Source organism: Tachypleus tridentatus, chromosome 4, assembly GCF_004210375.1.
Source record: "Tachypleus tridentatus isolate NWPU-2018 chromosome 4, ASM421037v1, whole genome shotgun sequence".
Classification (NCBI taxonomy): domain Eukaryota; kingdom Metazoa; phylum Arthropoda; class Merostomata; order Xiphosura; family Limulidae; genus Tachypleus; species Tachypleus tridentatus.
Window position 1 is genome coordinate 88,417,239 of NC_134828.1, and position 19,892 is coordinate 88,437,130.

Here is a 19,892-nt window from a genome sequence, read left to right on the forward strand (position 1 = left end):
CAACTGTATTCATCTTATCATGTTATGCAGAATTGTCGAGGGAGTGTTGTGTTATGTTCTTGACCCTACGTTGTGTACTAAGTTAGGAACCTAAATGTGGAATATGTGCACTTTTAAATGCCCAAGGATATCAAAACATGTATTAGGACGGCTGGTATGGGTATTAACACTTTTATTGATAAGGAGAGAACAACCTTTCGACTTTCCTAGATCATATTTTTTAATCTGAAGATGACCTAGGAAGGTCAAAACGTTGTCCTCTCTTTAACAATAAAACTTTTAATTCCCATACAAGCCGTTCTTAGATACATTTTTATTTCAAATGGGTTTCTCGTCACCAAGAATATTAAGACATGGTAAATTAATACTTTCCAGTGATAACTACGAGAGGTTTTTCTTAGTAGTTCTCTTCTAGTTGTATAACTGCATCAGTCAACTACGTACAACTCGTGTCTTGTTGCAAATAATGTTAACGTCTTGGAATAGCTTTCCACAAATCCATGGGCTCGCCATGGCCACGTGGTTTGGGGGCTCGACGCGTAATCTGAAGGTCGTGGGCTTGAATCCCCGTCACACCAAAAATGCTCGGCCTTACAGCTGTGGGGACATCAAAATGTAACGGTATAACCCACTATTCGTTGATAAAAGAGTAGCCCAAGAGTTTTCGGTGGGTGATGATGACTAGCTGCCTTTTTTCTATTCTTACACTGCTAAATTAGGGACGGTTACAGTAGATAGTGCTCGTGTAGCTTTCAAAAACAAACTTCAAATCCACATTATAGCTATAAAAGAATGTCGTGGAACTATCTAAAGAAAGTTTACTCAGAAAGTTAGACCATAAAGTTCTTGTTGTCATTAATTAGTAAAATGTTTCAAACAACAATCGCGAAAGTTAAGTAGAATCTGTCGTCACCATTCTAATCGAAAAAGTGCTTCGTAAAATAGCAAGATCCCTTTAGGGCAAAGTGAGCGACAAAGTGAACCTTTTGCCATGATTACATGCCCAGATAGTTTCAGCAGGGCAATGTGAGTTTTAAACTAATATTTGCATCTGAAAGCACTCTTCACCTTTTGATACTTAATATAAAATAAAATCAGTATGGATCAAACTCAAGTTTTTCATCATTCCCCATTATAATGGATAACAATGTAAATCTGAACGTCTTCTTTAATTGTTGTGTGTGTGTGTGTACTTACAGCAAAGCTACATCGGGTTATTTGCTAAGTCCACCGAGGGGAATCGAACCCCTGATTAGCGGGGGACTAATTGTTGTGTAATATAAAGTAAATCAAGCGTAGTTTAAACTACAGTTCTTCCATTGTTTTTCATTATAAAGCATTATAGCTTGATATTGAACCACTGTGTTTAGCTATTACGATATGAAGCAGTACATCTTAATCTCAAATTTTCGGTACAGATTTTTTTCTCGGTTTTATGTAAACAAGACCGTAAAACAGCATATGAAACTTCATGTTACTCATAAAATTCTGCAAAGAGAAACTATTTTTCACTTTGAAAATAGCGTCACGTATGTTATATTGCTCTGTGTGAGGGACGCTTTCAAGTTTATTATACAGGAGTTTACCCGTGAGAATTACACATGTTTATGGTTCTGACAAACTGCGTAAGAATTACACCGTATCGAAAAGGGAACTGACCCTTTGCATAAAAGTTGGGGAAAATTGAAACAAGATAAAAAAAAAGTTTATTTCTGAAGAAACTATGAGAGAGAGAATAAAAAAAGAAGTTCGGTTTAAAAAATTGATTTGTAGTTCAAACGTTTAAGTGTTGTTTAAACATCATACAAAAGTAAATTGTTAGGTTATTATGTGAAGTGAGAGTCACCTAGTGAGAGAAGAATTTGTTTGTTTGTTTGTTTTGGAATTTTGCACAAAGCTGCTCGAGGGCTATCTGTGCTAGCCGTCCATAATTTAGCAGTGTAAGACTAGAGGAAAGGCAGCTAGTCATCACCACCCACCGCCAACTCTTGGGCTACTCTTTTACCAACGAATAGTGGGATTGACCGTCACATTATAACGCCCCCACGGCTGGGAGGGCGAGCATGTTTGCCGCGACTCGGGCGCGAACCCGCGACCCTCAGATTACGAAGCGCACGCCTTAACGCGCTAGGCTTTGCCGGGCCCCATGTGAGAGAAGAAATAAGACTCGGTTGCAGAGATTAAATTTGGGCTGAGTACGTGTAATGAGGGTTCACGTAGGCCTATAAACCTAACCAGTACAGCATTATATTAGAACAGTAATAACATCAAGGTTTCTGTCTTATCTTGGTCTCTCTGACAGTCAATGGTTAGTTTATGAACTTACAAAGCTATAATCTGGAGATCTGTTAATTAATGAATGAATATTTGCTGTACATTTCTTATCAATGATGTAACTATAGCTACCAGTTTAGTGGCCAATTTTGATTTAATTCCTTTAAGACTTAACATGGCCAGGTGGTTAAGGCGCTCGACTCGTAATCTAAGGGACGCGGGTTTGAATCTCCGTCACACCAAACATGCTCGCCCTTTCAGCCGTGGGAATGTTATAATGTGACGGTCAATCCCACTATTCGTTGTTAAAAGAGTAGCCCAAGTGTTGGCAGTGGGTGGTGATGACTAGCTGCCTTCTCTCTAGTCTTACACTGCTAAACAAGGGGCAGCTAGCGCAGATAGCCCTCGAGTAGCTTTACATAAAAAATAAATAAATAAACCATAAACCGGTAACTCCTTTAAAGTCGCATATAAGGCGTTTGTGATTAGATATGATGACTTTTTGCAAACACATACGAACAAAACACACTAAATAAAATAGTGACATACCTCAGTAACCAACTTTAGTTTTAGGATCGCAATTTTATTGTTCGGAACACACCTTTACCTCAAAGAGCCAACCAAATTATTTAAAATATATAGTGATAATGGCCATGGTAGTATTTGTTTTAAGATATTAGAACGTGTACACTGCTTATTAGAAAGCTGTCAAATTCCACCTTAAGTTAAAAAAAAAGAAGAAAGAAAATCATCCGGTAGTTCAGCATTACTTTTGCAACACCTCTAAGTCTTAAAATTGTGTTTCGATACCTACAGTCTTAATTAGTCTCATGTGACTAAACAATAAAAAATAAACGTCTAGAATTTCTAAACATTGAATTAAAATTGAGAAAACGCTCGGGTACAAACTATTCCAGCGCATTCATTTCTTACAAGCTGAAATAGTTACTACAAAGTAAAACAAAAATTGATTCTTCAGTGTATTAAGTACGGAGACTGAAAAGTAACAAAATTAACACTCAAATTCTACAAACTTTTTTAAATTTATGACTCAATTAATATTCTATGTAATTCCTTCTTTTACTAGTACAATATCCAATTTAGAACAATTTACTTAGATTGCACAATTCTGTACTAAAGTATTAATACTTAATTAAGTTTAAATGTGTTTGCCCTACTGCAGAATGTTATAATAACAGTTACAAATAGTTTGTTTTGAATTTTGCGCAAAGCTACTAGAGGGCTACCTGCGCTAGCCGTCTCTAATTTAGCAGTGTAAGACTAGAAGGAAGGCAGCTAGTCATTACCACCCATCGCCAACTCTTGGGCTACTCTTTTACCAATGAATAGTGGGATTGACCGTCACATTATATCGCCCCCACGGCTGAAAGGGCGAGCATGTTTGGTGTGACGGGGATTCGAATTCTCGACCTTCGGATTACAAGTCGAGTGCCTTAACCACCTGGCCATTTTGGGTCAGTTGTAGATTCAGTAACTCTTCCCTACGAGTAGTGTCGTGAGTTTTCTAGTGTGGCTGAGACATTCGCTGGTTTCAGTTTGTTACTTTTATGGCAAAACTACACATAATGGAATATTTTGCTCTATGTCCACTACAAGGAAGCGGGCCTAAAATTTTATCATTATAAGTCCATAAACATACCACCGAAAATGACAAGAAAAGTTGTATTATGTTAAATAATGGTGTTACCTAGCGCAAGCTTAAATCTACGATCAGTGAACTTACTCGATTCGTTTAATTGTTTGTATTCACTTCTTCCTCCTGAATGCGTGTAATGCTTCATTGTAGAATTTCTTAATGTAGATTGTAGGGTATTTTAAAGAAAATGTTGCATTCAACTTTATAGCAGTTCTGTTCGTTTAGATTATTATATTTGACTATTGAATCACTTTAGTATACATTATTGTTCTAACTAATGAACGATCAGCCACTCAAAAGTTCATAAACACGTCTTGTTACACAAGAGGAAAGAAAGACGGAAGTGAAATCTCATGAAAAACGCTAAGTCTAAATCGTCAGTTTATTAGTCATGCTTGATACTGCAGCAACAGAAGAGACCCCCAGGAGCTCAGCGGTATGTCTGCGGACTTACAACGCTAAAATTTGGGTTTCGATACCCGTGGTAGTCAGAGCACAGATAGCCCTTTGTATAGCTTTCTGCTTAATTATAAAAAAGCACTAGAAGTAACAGAAGCCAGAAAATTTCTATCTGTACTTTCATGATTTCATTAAAATGCTGTTAAACGAATTAACCTGACAAATGTAAAAGTTTCAACATTCGTATAAGAGAATTTAGTAGCTATGTTGCTTTTTTAATTTGTTACAATGACATTACAGATTAAAGTCCTACTTTCTTTGACCTATCTGCATATTCAAAATAACTTAATGCAAAAATAACACTGTCTAACCGTAAAGACTTTAACTTTGTTACACGAGTGGAGGGTGAAATCAGAAATACGTTGTACTTGTTTTTTCTGTTACTAAGCAACCAATACAATTCGTTTAAATTTGAGGTAAAGTAGTTTAAATGTCTTGAAATATTTTATTTTCGAGTTTTCAACACGATTAGAGTTGACGTAATCAAGTTTGCACGTAAAGATAAACAAATTAGGGAAAAATATTTATTTCATTTTCGAAATTAAACTAATAAATTGTTTTCTTAAAAAACACATAATGAATAATTGTTTTTCATGACTACGTTGCAAAACATTATTTGCACCATAAATGACAAGTTGTGTGCTACTTTTTTGGTTGTAACACATACATAAATTATATATATTATATTTACTGTTGTTGTTTTGAATTAAGTACAAAGCTACACAATGGGCTATTTGTGCTCTGCCACTAGGGTATCGAAACCCGGTTTTTAGCGTTGTAAATCCGCAGACATACCGCTGAGCCACTGGGGGCTACATTCACTGTTTCGTAGGTCTTATACTAAAAAAATTCAAAAAATACGAAATAGCTTAAATACTGATAATTTATTATATTTTTTATTTATCTTAGATTTAAAATATTTAGCTTTGCCACTCAATCAAATTATGTTTTGTGAGAAATCTTGTCCATGTTTTAAATCAGTTTTTAAAAGTAACTCCTTAAACCTTTTTCCACAAAATACAAATGTAACTGTTTACTAAAACCTTTGATGTGGATGTCTGCTTTTAACAAACAATGTAGTCACAAGTCTAAAATCACATTTTTGGCTGACTTGATGTTACTAAAATAGTAAATAACCAAAGGAATCGATTTCTCTTTTCTAGTTACCTTATATTTGATGTCAGCAAAACATGAAGACGGATAGCGAACCCTTGGTGCTATTGGGGATCGAGAAAGTTTTATAACATCAATGTGTTTAAAGGTTCTCACTTCATCCTTAGGTTGCCCTTCACAGAATCTCATTTATCTAAGGTGACAAAAGCTCCTCAAGAAACATTTTCTCTCCTTCTTCAGCACGTATATTGGTATTTTTTTGTGAAATGTTCCACATAGAATCTTTTTTGTTGGTGTGTGAAGATAAATAAATTAACGATCCTTGTAAATAGAGAAGAATATTCCTTTTGTTTTTGTAAAGTAATTATTACATTATCTTCTCACAAAAACATGTATAATGAATAGACATGTTTCATAACTCTGTCTTGCAAGAAAAACATTATTTATACCATAATTGACTAACTGCGTTTTTTATATTCTTTGGATGTAGATAGCTAGTTAGCCTATAAATACTAATGGTTCATGTTTTGTTGTTATGTAGGTGTTTACACAAAAGATATAGAATACGTATCTGCTAATGTCTGTTCAAGCAACTAAAGATATACTTGTTATGTCATTTCAACAGTTATATGTTATGTTGTTTAAAAAGAGGTTTAGGTATCCGATATGCTCTTCAACCTGTATTACTTGTTGGAAGGTAACAATTTCAACAATAGCGAACAAGAGTGAATAAAAATATACACAAATGTGGAAATACTCACAGTACGTCTTGAAACAACCATCAGTACAAATAGGTCGCGAGGAGTGGCTGCGAAAGAGAGTTACTTAGTGTAACCCAAAAAAAGCACGAATAACTACGAATCGAGCTGATGATGACATGCACTAGCATTTCAAAATATTGTTCACGTTAAAGGTTTGTACAAAGTAAACCTTATCGAACTTCCCGAAACAGAGTAGTTTGATTATATTTAAGATAAAAAAAAAACCCCAACAGTTTCAGCAATCTCTGCATTAAAGATTTCAGTGAACGGAATCATTTGAAGTTTTGTAGATAAAGGTTTGAAGTGTTGATTTAAAGTAATGACTTAAAATATGAACAACATTTCTGTGTAAAAGATAATTTAATTGACTGACAAACTAGGAATGTTAAAACTAAGATAAATTAATTTTTTAAAATAAATTACATATATTCACTTTACTTCGTATTTCTGATATTTTACAGTGGAAGACCTAAGAAACAGTAGATATAACATACATGTACGATTTATATATGTTATACCAAAAAATGTAGCACACAGCTAGTCAGTTGTAGTATAAATAATATTTTGCAACGTAGTCATAAAACACATTTATTCATTATGTGTTTCTGTAAGAAAAAACTTATTAAAAGTTTAATTCCGAAAGAGCATTAAAATATTTATCATTATATGGAAACATGATTACGTTAATTCTATTCGTGTTGAAATCTCGAAGATAAAATATTACAAGATTTTAAACCATCTTATTTTAATTTTAAACGAATTGTATTTTTTACTTAGTAACATGAAAAGCAACTACAATGCATTTCTAATTTTAACCTCCGCTCGTATAACAAAGCAACCAAGACTTTCGGTTTAAGTGCTATTTTTGCATTCAGTTACTTCGAATATGCAAGTAAATCAAAGAAGTTAGGACTTTAATCTGTGCCATCATTGTAACAAATTGGTAAACATCATAGCTACGAAATCCTTTTGAAACATGATGAGTTATAGGTAATCAGTTTTTCGTATTTTTGATATTTTTTAAAATAAAGAACAATGAAACAGTAAGAAAAAATATAAATCTCTGTTTTCTATAGTTAATTATTGATGAATATCGATATAAAGTTTTATTTATTAAAGAACATCTAACGTTTACTGAGCTAGATTTCCAACACTTAAGACATATCTCTATATATATAAATTAATTTGTAACCACATTGAATTACCGCGTTGTGCTTGAGAAAATATTTCTCTTCCACGACATCATGGTTACACATGTTTATAAGTGTAACAGCTTTAACTGAAGGCACTTATTGCTTTGTTGTAATAGGGGAGAATGAAATCAAAACTGCGTTATACTTGTTTTCATGTTACTAGGTAACAAACCTAATGTATTTCAACTTGAGACTAAATGGATTAAAAATCTGGAAACATTTCATCTTCAAATTTTCTACTATACTTAAATATAAAATTCTCTAAACCTTCAAATACAAGCTATACTATCCTGCTAAAAGTCATTTTAACTTTATGTTTTAAAGCTTCTTATCTCTACTTTATTCTGAATTAGAAAGTAATTATAATAGCAATAGTCGAGCAGTTAGGAACACAAGTGTAAACTGTTGAAGTAAGTGGCAAATACAACATCAATATTTACGATCTGTTGACTTTTAAGGAATCCGTAGGTTATTATTTCCACTGTATTTTGTTTTGATTACTTTTATAAGTTTTATGTTCTCATAACTATGTGGTGTAACAACGTATTCATATATATATAAATTCCATGATGTTTGAAAGTTCCAGTTTATTTTGTAGCTATACAATAAACGTTGCACTAAGAACAAGTTACGCTGTCGTATGGCTTCCAGGTGCACAACATGTAACAGTACGAGTTACATCAACACACAACTAAAACCATACCGTGAAAAAAAGCTTCTACTCTGTTGTTTCTATCGTGAGCACCAAACTTACAATAAAAAACTGCAAGGTCTCTGTTAGCAATATAGTTATCGTGTTCACGATAATTAAAAAAAAGGTGAAAAACTCATTAGCAAAACCTGATCAAATCCCGGCACTTTCGAGTGGCGAACAAGGATGTCGCTGATGAAGAGAGTTTTTTTTTTTTTCGATTTATTAAGAAAATATTGTCATAAGTAATATCCTTACATACATACATGTGTGTGTGCGTTAAATTAAAAGGTTAAAACAAACAAATGAATCATTTCTGTTCGTGCCTTAAACAACTTACAGATATGTTTATCGTAATAGGGAATATACGAAAAGAAACGAAAATCCATTCTAGCTGATTTAAATGATCAAAATGGTGGTGTGAGATATAGTTATTACTTACTTGAAACGAGTCCAAGTTTAACGAAGAGAAACTTAAACTAAAATGCATAAGAACTATTCATAATGTTCAATACAAAGAAATTAATTTGGTAAATTATTTTGGCCGTAAAAAAAGTTTGAGAAATCTTCTACTCACAAATAACTTTACACGCGTCATCCTTTTTCTGTTTTATTTTCATAATATTTTGACCACAATTTTGTAACATTATATCCAAGCTTTGATAGTTTTATTGTGTATAAGAATACAATTTTATTAAGAAAATTTGCATAATAGGTTTAAACATTTCTGTATTAATATCACAGAATTTAGTAGCTTTGTAGTTTTTCAAATGGACAAAATGAATTCACAGATTACAATCCTAGCTCATTTAATCCATTCCGTATTAAAAATAATTGAATACAAAAGTAAAGCAGTCTAACTTTAATAGAAAAAGTAGAAAATCTTGTTTAGAAAAAATCAATATATTCCAATCCCTAGACGCTAGAATGACACATTTATTCATTATACAGTTTTTAGTATCTAGATGTGTACACTTCAAGTAAAGAAACATTTCATATGTTATAGAAACAGGTTTAACAGTCTCTGCCATTTGATTAAAATGTTTATACAAATAGAAAAAATGGTTTCGTAGGGCAAACAAAGCATCGCGGCGTAGCAAAGGGTTTAATCAGTGAGTAGAAAAGTGTTAAAAACACACTAAAGTTATAGCAAATGGCAAAGAAAACAAACTATAGTTCAAGTAATACATGTAACAACTTATATAAAAAAAGACTGTCCTTTAATCTGTCTTAATAAGAACGAAATGAATCTTCAAGTTCACTGTAGTGGAAAATTAATGTTGTATAACGCTCGCATGTTTTGTCACCTAGATTAATAATTTTAGAAAAGAGCAAGTTACCTTCTCAGAGAAAAACCAAAAAAATCAACCAGTTATTGAGTATAACTAATTAAATAGACTTTCCTTATTATAAAGTTTAAAATGGATCGTTTTTTCACTTTGATATCTGAGCTGTTAACAATATTTTTTGTTGCTGGATAAACACATACAAATACAGTGGAGGTTCGAAAAAGTTTGGAACCACAAGTACTTCTACGAGTTTTACAGAATGTGTTTCGCATGTCGTCTTTGTGATTTGAATAAGTTCGGATTAGTAGCAGAATTAAATCATTCTTCTCACATTTTAACAGCGCCATAATCAGTCACGATCTGAAACTAAGAAAAGCTGAAAAACCGCTTACGCTTTCAGACTTTTCGGAGATCCTGCAGAAGGAAAGATATTGATATGTAGACTGATAGAAACTGAGAGACTGACATATAGACAAGTACTAAAAAAAGATAAAGACTAATATATATATGTATATAGACAGGTATGCTCAGGCTTACGGATATAAATAGAAAAAGAATAGACAGATAGACAAATAGACTGGTAGAGAGAGAAGCTGTTGGAAAGAGGAGAGGATAAATAGTGGAAAACAAAAATTGTATTATTTTTCCACTTAAATGTTTCTTTTAATGCGAGAAAGTATAAATCAGCTAATTTCTCGTCATTGCTATGAAGTTAGCATTAGCTTAATTTACAGCTTCAGAAATTAATCAGATAAATATTTTTGAACTAAAATGAAATTATACAAATCAGATCAACTGTTTCAAGGAAGATATATTACCGTTAACATACTGTTTGGAAAACAGTTACCGTGAAACGTTTATGAACTGCCTCTGACTGATCTCTTGAGGCGAACGACGCGAAAATCTTTAGGCAACTCGACTCAAGGCAGACGCGATACACCAAAGACCCAACGCCATTAAACAGCAGCACTTTCTTAACAATAACCGTGAGCAACTGGGCTGTTTCCTTTGATTGAAACAGAAACAAACTTGATCACACACACACAAAACAGCTCATCATGTTTGTTAAGGAGTGATAACTTGAATTAACTGGCAAAGTTGTCTTTTCTATGGTATTTTGTTTATTAAAACTTCGCTTCTTAAATCAAAAATTTCTTATTTAAAGACGTGGGATGAAACAGAAACCAACGAGTTTTAGTCACAATAAGCAAGTAACGTTAATATCCAAATAAATATGTTTATTAGCAATTTTTTCTAGTAGGGGTAGTACTTAGGTAATTGTTTGTGTGTTTATGTTTATTTTGCGCACAGCTAGCCTTCCTTCATTTAGCAATGTAAAGCTAAAGCTAGTCATCACCACCGGTCGTCAACTCTTAGACTACTCTTTTACCAACGAACACTGGAATTGACTGTAACATTATTACGCTTTCACAGGTGAAATACCGAGCATGTTTAGTGTGACAGAGATTCTATTCTTCGACCCTCATATTGCGAGTCGAGCGCCCTAACCACCAGTCTATGCCGGACAACTGTGTAGTAGATGCTTTTTCTTGCCTCTATAGCATATTCTAACATTGCTCCTAACTACGAATAACGAAAGAAGTTATTCGTAAACTGTTTCACTATGTCTTTTTCTCTTAATATTTTTTATTGTATTGGTGATGATTCAGCGTTGCTCGTGGATTGCTAGACTAGTGCATGAAATTCGAATTACTTGACTTATTTATGAGTATTAATACATAGCTCTTAAAAATGTTTTAACATTACTTGCTCAATTTTGAATCTCGGAGAAGGTGAGTCGGGTTCGAATCCCTCCGATACCACAAAATATTTCCATACTTTTAACGGTGGGTGAGTTATAAGAATGATAATTAATCTTTTACCGTGTATGGTGTGTGGTATGTCGTTGCTAAGTGGTTAGCACTTCTCTCTGGTCAGTAGTTCACAATCAGGTACGGCAACAGAAAGCCTTAGAAACTTTAGTAGAAATTGAAATAGACATTCTAAGTTACTACAAGCTATGAGTGATAATAAATAGCCACGTGCCTTTTATTTATCACTTATAAATGTTGTTGTTCCCAAAGGTCGTATTTGTGCATCACTATTATCATGTTTTATGCATGTTTCAGAGCTCCTATTGGCGTTAACTGCAAATATAATCTCAATAGAAAATTAGAGCAATAGTTTATATTGATATGCATATATACATATATTTCCCAAGCAAAACACGTACAGGGACAATAATATCAACGCGCCATTAACTTTATTAACTGATTTAGGTGACTAATCAATGTGAATAACGTCAGAGTTCACGAAAACTCAACTATAATAACCGATTACAGACAGTCTCTGATGTAATTCCTTTGTTTAATTTCACATTAGCTGATAAAACAAATAATATTGAAAACTAAAAGTATGTCTGCCTTTGTTGCACAAATGTTCAATTGTTTAATACTCGCTTCTATTTACATTTCTCAGTATTGCACTCATATTTTTCTAGTTCCACTTTTGTACTTTCCTTTGTTGAAACTTTACCAAGAAAACATAACTTCTGTGTTTGCCGGGCCTTAGCATATATATTTAAAAAGTACAAATGTTCAACGGACTGTGTCATTAATTTTCTAGATGCTGAGAGGTAACTTACCTGAAACTATTTCCAAAATCATTGTCACCTGATGCCGAAGACAGTCAGCAAGGAAATCTGTCTTGATAAGACAAAATGTTCAGAGCCCAACCAAACAAAGCAAAGACAAGAGAAGATGTCAGAAAGATTAAATTAAGAAAAACTGTTTTAAAAGTTTTAAGAGAAAGGTGCCTGACAATGAGTGACGTCATCCTGAAAGTGCTAATGTACTGGCACAAGTTAGAGAAGAGATTAACAGTCACTCCACGCTGGTTGAAACATCGTATATTGGAAATAACGTGATAGGAGAATGAAAGGAGAGTCATGAATTGAGTAGGCAGCAAAAAACAACATAGAAAAGGAAAAAGTAATATAAAACGTAACGGAAAATGTGATGCAGGTTGCAGCGGCAACATTTTGTCTTATCGTTTGAAAAATATGTAGAAATCTAGTGAATAAATAGAGAACTCAGAGTCGAAGCGAATAAGATAAAGAAAACAATGATGAGTGAATCATGATGATGAGAAACCCAATTGAAGTAAAAAATGTGTCTTAAGACGGTTGGTAAAAGTGTTAATATCCACACCAGCCATCCTGAGATACAATGATGAGTGAAGCCTGTTGCTATGAGTAACGACATTTCATAAGGTAAATAACTGGTGATACTTAAATTAAACTGAATTAGGCATTCTTACTAAGGACTTGAGGAGATAATTTGGGTGAGAGAAGCGTGAATCAATCTCCTGAAACGTATAATGATAACTTGGTGTTCACGAAATTACAAGCGAGTTGAAATAATAATAAAACAAAAGATAAATAACAATAAATGAAAAGCAAAAGTGGTAAGTGCCTGTCGGTTGCCTAGCTATGATCGGTGATGTAGAATTAGGAATGTTGCCACGTCATCTGGACAAACGTGATGCGATGGGATTCCAAATTAATATGAGTAAATATAATTATAGATACATTTAACTCTCCTTTAAATTAGACGGTAAAAAAAACGATAACTCACAAGAGAACCAAAATGACTCGTTTTGATACGAAACAAATGCCCTCCCGCTGGTACAGCGGTAACTTTACGGATTTATAACGCTAAAATCAGGGTTTGATTCCCCTCGGTGGGCTCAGCAGATAGCCCGACGTGACTTTACTATAATAAAACACGCACATATTAAAAAAATAGGCCCGGCATGGCCAAGCTGCGACTCGTAATCTGAGAGTCGCTGGTTCGTATCTCTATCGCGCAAAACATGCTCGCCCTTTCAGCAGCGTGGGCATTATAATGTTACGGTCAATCCCACTGTTCGTAAATTTACTATTGGTAAAATAGTAGCCCAAGAGTTGGCGGTGGGTGGTGATGACTAGCTGCCTTACACTGCTAAATTAGGGACGGCTAGCACAGATAGCCCTCGAGTAGCTTTGTGCGAAATTCAACACCAAACAAACGAAACAAATTTAGAGGATTTGATGACAAGGAATCCATCTTTTAGACTAAAAGGTTGGAGACTGTATGACTTGGTAATGAAGATAAACTACATTGTAAATGTACGACATTTCGACAGTAGTATGTCATCGTCAGGTAAAAGCAGTTTACAAAGACATGTAAAGATATATATAGAGAGAGTTTGGAAAAAGGATGCCATATGACCAGAGACTATTTCAGTCTAACTTAGGTATCTTAGTATCACATGGTGTTTGTTTAGAGTAGACCTGTTTTGTTCAATTAAGAGAGCTTTCTTTACAAAAACCCGGCCTTAAATTAAAATCACTATTAAGTAAAAATTACGTAGAATTGCATAATACCAACGTCATTTATAATAATAAAAAAACAGATACACAATAATAAATAAAAAATAAAGTGAAAAGCAAAATAACTGTCCAGAATTCCCCTGCGAAACTGGAAGAAAATTAGAAACCAGATTCATCAAACATAATAAAAAAACTTCTCATGTTTACCATTGTAACTAAAAACCCTCAGTACATCTACACAAAACAGTATAATTTTAAACAAATAATCTAACATTAACAAACGTAGAATAAAGGAAATTATCTTAATTGAACAAAACAGTTGTACCCTAAATCAATACTCCAAAATACCAAGATACCTAACCTCGACTGTGAAGCAATCTCTGTTTATGTGAACCCGTTATTACATACTCTGTACATATCTATTTGTGTTTCTGTAAACTTTTTGTACCTAAAAACAGTATAATACAAACGAAACGTCGTGGCCCAGCATGGCTAAGTCTGTTAAGGCGTTCAACTCCTAATCCGAGGGTCGCGGCTTCGAATCCCGGTCGCAACAAACATGTTCGACTTTTCAGCCGTGGGGGCGTTATAATGTAACGGTCAATCCCACTATTCGTTGGTAAAAGGGTAGCCCACGAGTTGGCGGTGGGTGGTGATGACTAGCTGTCTTCCCTCTAGTCTAACACTTTTAAATTAGGGACGGCTAACGCAGATAGCCCTCGAGTAGCTTTGTGCGAAATTCAAAAAACAAACAAAACGTCGTACATTTACAACAACGTTTCTCTTTTGTTTTCATTACCCAGGCAATTTGTCTCAAAAATTTTAAATATATGGGATAAATTTTTTTCATAATAGTTTCTTCTCACAAACCATTAACTCAACAGTGGTTTTGTTTGTTTGTTTCTTTGTTTGGGAATTTCGCACAAGGCTACACGAGGGCTATCTGCGCTAGCCGTCCCTAATTTAGCAGTGTAAGACTAGAGGGAAGGCAGCGAGTCATCACCACCCACCACCAACTTTTGGGCTACTCTTTTACCAACGAATAGAGGAATTGACTGTCACATTATAACGCCTCCACGGCTGAAAAGTCGAGCATATTTTCTGCGACCGGGATTTAAGCCTGCGACCTTCAGATTACAAGTCGGACGCCTTAACCCACCTGCCCATGTCAGGTCCCCTCAACAGCGGTAGGCGTAACGTAATTTTCATTGATCCTATTAAATGCTGATTAATGGGTTCCAAATGTTAGTGTATCCAGTATATCATATCTCTAAAACGTCACCTTACAACACAGAAATTCGTATTAATTTGTACGAAGTTTAAGGATTTGTTAATTATATCTACATTTAAAGAACTAGGATGGTTGAACAACTACTTAAGCGTTAAAAACAAAATCTATGGAAATGGAGGTTAGAACATGAGTATTTTGTGTGGTTTTTGTAAAATATAATCCCAATTGTCTTTAGTGGTTTCCACACATATGTAGAACGTATGAATTTAGTTATTAGTTAACTTGCTAAGAATTGAAACAACTTGCGAAACATTTCAGGTAATACGAGTAAAGTAAAATGAAGCAAGGAGTCACGTGTCGTTCATAGGTTCGAATCGATAAATAATAGTTTGAAACGAAATATAGTACAAAACAGAAATATTTTTATGTATTTGTTTTCATAGCTTTTTTACAGAAATATGATAATAGTGTAAAACATTTGATGGAATTCTAGTTAGTTAGATATTAAGACTAAAGTTATTTCAACAACTAAAGCAAATACGAATGACTGTTATAAATTAAGTACAAATAAGACCCCTGTATAAAATATTATGACAGTTTCAACAGAACGTATTTTCACTAACCTTACTTTTCATTGTCATGGCCAGTATTTATTTAACGTCACCCGTGAACTTGTTATTGCTCCCCAGTGGCGGACTTACTTCATTAGAAATCAGGTTTCGATACTGTGGTGGGCAGAGCACAAATACCCCTTGTGTAACTTTGCGCTTAATTCTAAACAAACAAGCTTTTTATTAATAGCGAGTTTAATTGATAACTAATGTGAGTTTTATGTTCTTGCTCTTAAAGGATATGCAACACACATTCATGATGTCATGAAAACACATAGATTCAAGAAATCTTGATGGAAATGAATAAAAACTCTATAGCCCAAGCGCTTTCGACTTCAGGGGCAACATTATGCATTAACTCTATATATATTAAAAGCATTTTCTTTAAATGCTTGTTTATTTGAAAAAGTTGAGGTTATTTGCTATTAAGCTTAAAGCTACACAACGGGCATCTGTGGTTTGCTCACCACGAGTATCGAAACTTAGTTTCTAATGGTATAAATCCGCAGACATACATGTTGTTGTGCCAGCCAGGGACATTTGAAAATAGTACCCGTGCTTATATATGTCTACGTCGTTTTAAACAGTTTTCTTGCACAAGCTCAGCCTAGTGGTCAGCGTGTCGGACTGCGCATTGAGGTTCTGCAGTTGTCTTCCCATTACCGCAAAACATAAATAAATGCCCTCCACAAGTTCGGGTCCTTGGTACACAGTGAAAATGATAAGTAAATACCACCATTTGGTCTGAGAGGAAGAGCCCAAGATTTGGCACTGGGCAGTGTTAATTACCTAGCATTCATTCATGGCATGTTATCTGTGTCAAACAGTATTGGTTCAATACGTTGCCAAACAAGCTAGTGATGGCAGTTTTCAATCTCATAGTGCCTTTAAAAAGCGTTGTATCAACGCGTTATTTTAGGCTTGTGCATCTGTATGGAATAGGCTCGTAACGTATTGAGTGAATGCGTTATCGAAATAGCCAGAAGAATAGTCGTAACTCTTGCTAGGCCTCGTATGTTAAAGCGAACTATTCTTATTATTATTTTATGTGTTGCAAAACGTGTGAAGCCCAGAAAGAATTATGAAAGATATGTGGATTATTTCAACACTTTGAGTTAGTGAGTTACGTGTTGGAACAACGTGTTGTGTGAATACGTTATGACCTCGGTAGCTTATCTTGTAGGTTTGTACTAAATCCAATAAACAAACTAAATAATTTCCTTATGCCGTAACATGTGTGACGTAATTGCGATTTTTGCATTTTACACGTTTTTGTTATTAAACCTGTGAAGCTGTAGATATTACGAAAAAAAAAACGTTTTTCGTTAAGCATTGAATATTGCTTGCATCCTTATTGGAAACTAGGATTGCCTTAGTATTCCATAAAACACAATAGAATATGTTTTACAGTGATGTAGATTCCACTTATTCTTCAATAATCCAATTCTTTCCCTTTCGGGAACTTGATCAATTGAAGATATATAAGAATAGAAACCGATGGAAATCCTATAAAGTTGCATGGTGCTGTACGAAACCTAAAATATTTAAAATGGACTTTTATTACTTTAAATGTGAATATATAAGATGTAAAACGTAAAAGGTGGCTTGGCCTATCATGAAATTAGTTTTAAAAATTGTTTGAAATGGCAAAATGTGCCAACTTTTAACATGCCACTTTCTAAAAATTGTCAAAATAAGTTCTAAATTAGTATTAAAACAACGTTGTGAAATTTTATTTCTAAAACCAACTAGATAATAACATGTCAGATTTTTTTTTCAAATCTGACAGAGTAATGCAAAGTCATCCTAGAGAACTGGTGTGCATATACGATAGCATTTACCATAACTATCCCATTCTTTCACGCGTTAAACGCATGTGTGGTTATGACTTTTGACCATCCATATTTTGACTTAATTCATTACATATTTCATGACAGTGACTTTTATTTATTTTTGCTTGTAGTTAAGCACAAAGTATTCACAATGGACTATCTGTGCTCTGCCCATCATGGGTATGAAACTCAGATTCTAGCGTTGTAAGTCCACAGACATATTGCTGTGCCACTAGGGGACTTAAGAGTGACATTGAAATACATTTAGTCAGTTTCTTGTTACCTTTCTATTCTATACTATAATCTGAAAGCCTTTAAATTCCACCTCTTTTACTATTTAAAGTCAAGATATTCATTTGTTTTATTACTTCCATTTTACTGTTACACCGTTTCAAGTTAGAATATATCGATATGGTACCAATTCATTACCGTAAAAGTAAAAAAAACAACAAAACAAAAAACATTGATGTTGAAAGTTTACTGGATTATTCAAACTAATTTAATATTATTAGTAAGTTTCTTTATTAATCACATAATTCATTGCGTGCTATCTTTGTTCTGCTCACCAAGAGTCTCAAAACCTGATTTTTAGCGTTATAAGCCCTCATATTTACTATTGAGCCAAATGGAGATTACGAGTGATTAGTTTCTATGATGTTTAACCGAGACTGCTTTTGAAACTGATTTCATTTTTTGATATAATTAAGTGACTTTGAAAAGGGCCCGGCCTGGCCAGGTGGTTAAGACACTCGACTCGTTATCTGAGGGTCGCGGATTCAAATATCCTTCACAGCAAACATGGTCGCCCTTTAAGCCGTGAGAGCGTTATAATGTGGCGGTCAATCCCACTATTTGTTGGTAAAAGAGTAATATAAGAGTTGGTAATGGGTGGTGATGACTAGCAGCCTTCCCTCTAGACTTACACTACTCAATTAGGGACGCCTAGCGCAGATAGCATTCGTGTAGCTTCATGCGAAATCAAAAAATAAACAAACCTTTTGAAAAGTTCATTCGTTATATTCTTTAGAGTTACAGTAAATGGAACTCAACCACCTAGAAACACCAATCTTGTTTCAGTTTGCAGTTGTCTCTCGTCATAACATGTACAAGTAGAACTTAAGACACATTCGTTACTAATTAGAATTCCCATAACCAGAAACCTACGTTTGTGTACGTCTAATATTATCAATGATATCTAGAAGCGCTTTGGGATATGGTTTATACTTTATTATGTTTTTATACGTAAACTTTAAAAGTTTAATACTGAGGAGTTACTAAATTGTATAAAAAAGTTCGGTCTATAATAACTCACGATTAAAACGAAAAATAAAGCCAGTAATGAATTTACAAAAGTAATACTCATTCTTACTGGTTACAGCAGACGATTAAAAAACGTTTTTACTGTAAATTTATTTCTTATTAGATGCTATTAACTTCTTCCCTAATAACTTTTGTCCCTGTAGAAACTACTAAATATTAACTCACCTTAATTTTCGATATCTTCTGCTATGATCTCAACAGAAGAAGGACATTGTTGCAGACAGGCGTTTAAATCTAAGACGAGACTACGAAGAGTTCTGGTCTGTTCTGATTCGATGTAACGATGTTTCATACTTTTGTAGTCAACTGTAGTGCTTCGCCCGTTCACCAGGTGCCAGGGCTTGCTGATCTTTATAACATTTTTACACTTACAAAGTAGGTGGATTCTTTGCTTAGAATTTATGGAAATAATAATCTAATAGCTTTTCTAGATCTAATTTTCAATGCAAGATAGCGATGCATTTTTAAATTTACTACCGATGTAATATATCTTAAGCAGCACCCTGGCACACATGATCCACTCATTGTCACTCGTATAACGCATTCGCAGTTAAATCTACTGGGAATATCTTGGGCAATGGTATCACAAGGATTCGAACTCGGATCGCCAGTTTTAACAGTGGTCTAGCAGGCGCCTTTCTCAAGCTTTCCCATTTCAAACGAATATATTTTCATTCTCGACTGCTTTGATTATTTATTTCCATTTTTTTTGCCCTTGTGCTCTCTTAAAACGTTTGTACATTGTTTAAATTGATGCGTACCTACTATCAGACATATAAAAACATTTTCGCTTACGTTTTCTAACCACAGAACACGTACGTCAATTGTATAACACTCTTTTTATTTCACAAACTTCAATTACAGCAGACGTTGATTTTCTGCTGTTTTCACTTCTAAAAGTGTGTTGCTTTAATTTTCCACTTTAGATTTTTTTTTATACGCAAAGTAATTTTATAACCCGCAGGAAGATATATTTTTCTTTGTTGAATACAAAAGTAACATTGTTAACACACGTCAAAAAAGTGTTTTATTGAGAGAAACAAAATAATTACTTAGCCGGTCGACAGTTAAAACGATATTCGAAAGTAC

At 34.1% G+C, this 19,892-nt stretch overlaps 1 protein-coding gene across 1 annotated transcript in view; it reads right to left on the reverse strand.

The window, feature by feature from the left end:
• The window catches only part of LOC143248159 (allatostatin-A receptor-like), a 73,273-nt gene extending 54,214 nt beyond the window's left edge, over positions 1-19,059 (reverse strand). The window contains exon 1 of the mRNA XM_076496591.1: positions 18,969-19,059. The gene's annotated coding sequence lies outside the window, so the exon portion shown is untranslated. The remainder of the gene's footprint in view (positions 1-18,968) is intronic.
• Between the last annotated feature and the right edge of the window lie 833 nt (positions 19,060-19,892).